Source organism: Xenopus laevis, chromosome 2S, assembly GCF_017654675.1.
Source record: "Xenopus laevis strain J_2021 chromosome 2S, Xenopus_laevis_v10.1, whole genome shotgun sequence".
NCBI lineage: Eukaryota > Metazoa > Chordata > Amphibia > Anura > Pipidae > Xenopus > Xenopus laevis.
The window spans coordinates 152,481,186-152,487,883 of NC_054374.1; positions in this window are offsets into that span (position 1 = coordinate 152,481,186).

Below are 6,698 nucleotides of genomic sequence, written 5' to 3' on the forward strand. Positions count from 1 at the left end.
ACCTGTAATTGCTTCCTTTGTGGTTCAGCCAGGTTATAGATTTGAAATTCTGCTTTGCACATCATACAGAGAAGTGATATATAGAAAGGTATCCGGAGAAATGCTAATTTGCAGCAATCCAAAGAATTACGGTTTGATCTGTATTTTACTGCTGTTGCTTGTTACTGGCAATCTTTAAAAGGTCAACAACGCTAACAAATTAGGACTTTCTTTATATGCATTTAAATATAATACAGGGACCTGTTATCCAGAATGCTCAGGACCTGGGGTTTTCCGGATAATAGATCTAATCTAATTTGGATCTTCAGACTATGGGGGAAATTTACTAAAGGGTGAAGTGGCTAACGCTGGCGAAAATTCGCCAGCATGACATAATTTCGGCACGTCTGCGATTTACTAACGGCTGCTGGCGTAATTTCGCCAAGGAGATAGACTATGGCACAACTTCGCACTCTAACGATAGGCAAATTTTCACTCTGGCGAAAGAGTTCACTAAGTTTTTGATTTTACTGACCGTTACCTCTTGCGCCAGACTTGCCTTCGCCACCTCAGACCAGGCGAAATGCAATAGAGTAGATAGGAGTTCCTCAAAAAAAAGTTCCCAAAAAACACTGGCATCTTTTCCTTTTTTACAGGGTGATAGGCTGAAAAAGATCGAATTTTTTTTTGAGGTACCCTCCTTCCCCCCTACATTTGATAACATATGGCACCTAAACTATACAGTGGGCTCATGTGTAGGGCAATATAACATCTCTATATAATTTTATTAAGATTAGTGTAATGTATTTGCTGCAGCATATACGGCCATTGTACTTAAACTGCACGCCGTATGCAAATTAGCCAAAGCTAGCATAACTTCGAACTGCTGAGCGTTAAGGGGGTTATTTATCAAAATCCAAATTTTTCTGATTTCTTAAATAAAAAAAAGTCAGACCAAACTTGAATCCACGATTTGACCTTGTTTATTATTTAAAAAGCACGATTTACAATCCGGGTAAAAACTCGATAAAATCAAGCAAAACCCGAAATCGTACGTTTTTTCCCCAAATCGCTTGATTTTTTGCCCAAAAAGGTTGAGTTTTTGGGCTTATTCCAGCACAGACCACAGAAACTTTTAAGTAGCATAGAGACCTCTGCTTTGCATTGACTTATACAAAATCAAAAACAGAAAAATTCGAGTTTTGCCCTGAAAACCCTGACCGGAGTTTACTGACTAACCCCCTAAATAAACCCAATAGGGATTAATAAGGATTTAATTATATCTTAGTTTGGATCAAGTACAAGCTACTGTTTTATTATTACAGAGAAAAAATATTATGGATAAATTATGGATAAAATTGAGTCTATAGAAGATAATCCTGTAATTCTGATATTTTCTTATTTACAGGTTTCTGGATAACAGATCCCATACCTGTGGCACAGAAAAAAAAACAATGTACCTGCTTGAAAAGCTCTACTGTTTACATAGATACATAGCTGCTGTGTAGGAGGCAGCCACTGATGTTTAAACAGGGCTGCAGGGTTCTCATTTGCAGTGTAGATAAAAGGTAAATTATTTAGGATACAAAGGTTTTAGTACTTCATTGGAAATAAAAAGGGGTCAAATGCCATTCGTGGCTCATTGCATCTACAGCATGAAAATAGGCTTGTTGCTGCCAAGAAATATTTTAACTGCAGTTGCTGAACAAACAGATAAATCTTCAGATCAAAATAAAATATTCTTTTTTGTTTTATTGGTGTAACTTTAGATCTAACTAAATATTCTTTCTTGTCTTATCTGCCTTTTAACAAGTACACTACAAGGCCATAACTATGTGGAATTGGTTACCGAAGGGAAACCATCATTACCAGCACTGTTTCAGCAAAGGAGCTCTCCATGCAGGTGAAACAATCCATCCTTAAGCTGCAAAAACAGAAAAAACCCATCCGAGAAATTGCTGCAATATTAGGAGTTGCAAAATCTACAGTTTGGTACATCCTGAGAAAAAAAGAAAGCACTGGTGAACTCAGCAGCTGAAAAAGACCTGGACGTCCATGGAAGACAACAGTGGTGGATGATCACAGAATCATTTCCATGGTGAAGAGAAACCCCTTCACAACAGCCAAACAAGTGAACAACACTCTCCAGGAGGTAGGAGTATCCATATCCAAGTCTACCATAAAGAGAAGACTGCATGAAAGTAAATACAGAGGGTGCACTGCAAGGTACAAGCCACTCATAAGCATCAAGAATAGAAAGACTAGATTGGACTTTGCTAAAAAAAACTTGTAAAAAAGCCAAAACTGTTCTGGAAAAACATTCTTTGGACAGATGAAACCAAGATCAACCTCTACCAGAATGATGGCAAGAAAAAAGTATGGAGAAGGTGTGGAAGAGCTCATGATCCAAAGCATAGCACATCATGTATAAAACATTTGGGAGGCAGTGTGATGGCTTGGGTGTGCATGGCTGCCAGTGGCACTGGGACACTAGTGTTTATCCATCATGTGACACAGGACAGACGCACAAGAATGAATTCTGAGCTGTTCAGAGACACTGTCTGCTCAAATCCAGCTAAATGCAGTCACGTTGATTGGGAGGCGTTTCATAATGATCCAAAACACACAGCCAAAGCAACCCAGGAGTTTATTAAAGCAAATAAGTGGAATATTCTTGAATGGCCAAGTCAGTCACCTGATCTGAACCCAATTGAGCTGCATTTCACTTGTTGAAGACTAAACTTCGGACAGAAAGACCCACAAACAAACAGCAACTGAAATCCGCTGCAGTAAAGGCCTGGCAGAGCATTAAAAAGGAGGAAACCCAGAATCTGGTGATGTCCATGAGTTCAAGACTTCATGCTGTCATTCCTAGCAAAGGGTTTTCAACCAAGTATTAGAAATGAAAATTTTATTTTCAGTTTTTTAATTTGTCCAACTGATTTTGAGCAAAAGTTGTCTCTGTCCAAAGATTTATGGGCCTAACTGTAACTGTGACTGCACAGAGCCCCAACCTCAAGCCAACTGAACAAGGGGAGGATAAATTGGAATGTTCATGCAAGCCACATCAGTGCCTAACTGCCAAAGCCACCAACAATATTACATAATGTAGAAGAAAGAGTTCCCAGAAGAGTGGATAAAGGAGATATTCAAAGATATTCATTGACAGTTAGCTCCAATATATCTTATAGGGGGGCTCCTTTTGCCTAGAAGATGTGTTAGAGCTCATTTTATTAAAATCACCAGATATCATGTCTCTCTACATGCAGGATTTGTGCAAAAGGCAGTTATTTTGTTAGATTTTGTTTGTACTGGAATCAGTTATATGAGTGAGCTCTAATACATCTGCTAGGAAAGTAGCCCCCCTATAAGATATATATTGGATCTAACTGTCAATGAATATCTGACACCCAACTGCTGCATGAAGAGAGAATGAAGAGAAACAGATACTGAGAGAGGGATAGTGAAGATAAACTTATTTCAGTAAAAGTACCGAATATTTAATTAATTGTACTTAGAAAGTTTCTTATTTCAGTATGATGAAGCTTATATTAAATATTAAAATTTTCATTAATACATAACTGAAAGCTGCTTGTTCTGCAAGTCTGTCTTTGTTCAACCTCATCTACGATGGTTTCAAGTGAAAAGCTGTTGTGAGCTGCAACTCCCTGTTTAGTCATGCAGATAGCTGGGATCTGCACTTTCTATAGCTGCACTTCCAAAATCCGTCTCATACAGACTTTCTCAAACATCATGAATTCCATAAAGCACGGGAGGTATAAAGAATAGGAAACTAGGTCACAGCAGATAAAGCAGAAGAGAAACTGCTCTTAATAAACATGGACAGCTCCATCAACAAACTGCAGCTCCGTTGTAATGATATCTCCTCCAGACTGCGTGTTTATGCAATAATCCACTACACTCACTTAATACAGATTTAATATAATCTAAAACAAAGGAATAGGAATTCTGCCTTGCAGCAAAAGCCATTTCTTCTAGCAGCAAAGCTGAATATCAGACTATTACAGGTATGAGACCTGTTATCCAGAATGCTTGGGACCAGGGGATTTCCAGATAACGGATCTTTGCATAATTTGGCTCTGCATACCTTCAAGTCTACTAGAAAATCATGTAAACAATAAATAAACCCAATAGGCTGGTTTTGCTTTCAATAAGGATTAATTATATCTTAGTTTGGATCAAGTACAAGCTACTGTTTTATTATTACAGAGAAAAGAAATCATTTAGAAAAAATTGTATTATTTGGATAAAATGGAGTCTATGGGAGATGGCCTTTCCGTTATTTGGAGATTTCTGGATAACAGGTTTCTGGATACCTGTACTGCTATTTAAGTAAGGTTTCCACAAAGCTCAAATCTATGCAGGGATCAGTGTAATTCTATTCTCGAATGAGCAATTGATGTTTTTGTACATAATGGACAATAATCAATTTTAAGCACATTTTAGATTTACAATATCTGATTTTTTTAATGACTTTAATTGACTTCCTTTTTGTAAAGTATTGCTTCTCAGTTGGGCTCTGTCCCTTTCTACGCACCGCTGGTTCTGACTATTAGAACACTATAGAAGAAGGCATGTGTGTGAAAAAGAAGCATAGTCAGACCAACAGTGCAGAAAGGGACTGACAGATACTGCAATTTTATTTACAATTAACTTTAAAAAACATTGGTAATCATCAAAGAACACACACACACACATTTTTTTTTTTTAATGCTATTTCCAATAAGAAAAAAACATTAATTTGCCCTTCCAAGTTAAAATACCTGTACCATAGTGCACTCTATTTCTATTGTATCTATTGGAGCCTAGAAGAACATTTCCACAGGCAATAATCATACCTATGACTATACTTTCGGCATTCGCTGTATTTATTGCTTGGAAATGAAACAGATCAATGTTTCCATGGAGGATGGAAGAAGCCAGAGGTGCTGGGGCCACACAGATATTGAACATAACCCTTGAGCTCTCCCTGATTGCGTTCTGTTCCTAAGCTTTGCTATAAAACCATCAACCCCAGTGTCACGGAACATGACTAGACTACTGCTGTTGGACAGGAAGAGCAGATGAATGGATGACTATATGAAGTGTTCTCGACAACGAACACATTTGGGGGCATATTTCCAGTCCCTGTCTTCTACTTGCAAACCCTTGCCGAGTGATTCATTCCTAATCTTTCCAACATTCCACTTTAAATAAAAATATAAACAAATACAAAAAGTATTGTAAAAGTGATACCTACTGTATATTGGCTAACAATAAAAAATACATTGCAAGCTTTCAGAGCACCAAGGCCGCTTCGTCAGGCAAAATACAAATGAAAGCTAGAAAGGCACAGCATATATACCGTTACCGGTATTCCACAGTTTAAATTAGAAATTTACCTTATAAACTTGGTCTATTTTCAGTTTCTTTCGAGACACATTTTCAGTAGGACATGAGGGTTAAGGCTATGTAAGGCACTAAATGTGAGTGGAAGATGCCATGCCCAGGTCCAGACTGAGAATTAAAATAGGCCCTGGAATTTCAGGTACACAGAGGCCCAATTAGCCCACACAGAGGCCCAAACAGCCCCCACCAGCCCACTAAATACTGACTTTCTATGGCACCTTATAGCAGCTCCTCTAGCATTTGGCAGAACCCACAGATTGCCAGTCCGGGCCTGGCCATGCCTGTATGCAGTGGTGTAACTAAATATCACTGGGCCCCACAGCAAATAATTTTATAGGCCCCAAAAATGTCTAGAGATTGACCTGTTTTACCAAGTTTTATTGAATTTGTATATGAATTAGAGCCTCGTGGGGCCCCTATACCTTCTGGGGCCCCCTGCAGCCGCAGGGTCTGCTTCCTCTATAGTTACGCCCCTGCCTGTATGCTCTGCTGAGCTAAACTGAATTACTACTAGTAGACTGCAACGGAACAGTCAAACTGCATTGCCAGTTATTCGCATACGTGTTTGAGAAATATTTTCATGGTGATTAGATGAAGGAGGCAGGCCTCTGTTATTTGATAAGCTGCCACCAAAGGAGAAATCAAAGGCACTAATGTGCCAAGTGAGGTATTAGCCCAAATGGCTAAGGAAAAGGAGTTGCAGATGTATGCTGATAAAAGTGAGTTGAAGAAAATAGCGATAATCAGTAATAACACTCAATGTCGGACTGGGACATTAGACCACCAAAAGTTTTTAGACCAGGGGCCCACCCCTGGTGCTATTTTCTTCCTCTCCTCAATCAACCTCTATTCTCCTAGTCTCTTTTCTTTACATACTGTATTCTATTATTCCACCTATTTAGCATCTTTGTTCTCATAGAAATAGGGAATGGCCATGAAATAGGCCATCATGAGGGCCCACTGGGACATTTCCTGGTATCCTTGTGGTCAAGTCCGACACTGATAACACTGTATATCAAACTAGGCAATTTTTCCTAGTGATGCTTTCCATATTTAGCTGATATAGGCATTCGTTATTTGATCCAATATATTATTTGAAGGCCTGGAAAATCCCAAAATGCAAGGGCTACATTGGACCATTGATGCAGTCCTCTCCTGACAAGTCTTGCACGGGTGTCCAATGAGATCCTAACATTGGCCAAGAGCTGAACAACTGGATCAGTCAGCTTTGACCTACTACTTTGGTGGCTAGATTGGGCAAATAATGAACAATACATGTAGATTTTAATCCCTTGATGAACGTGAGGTCA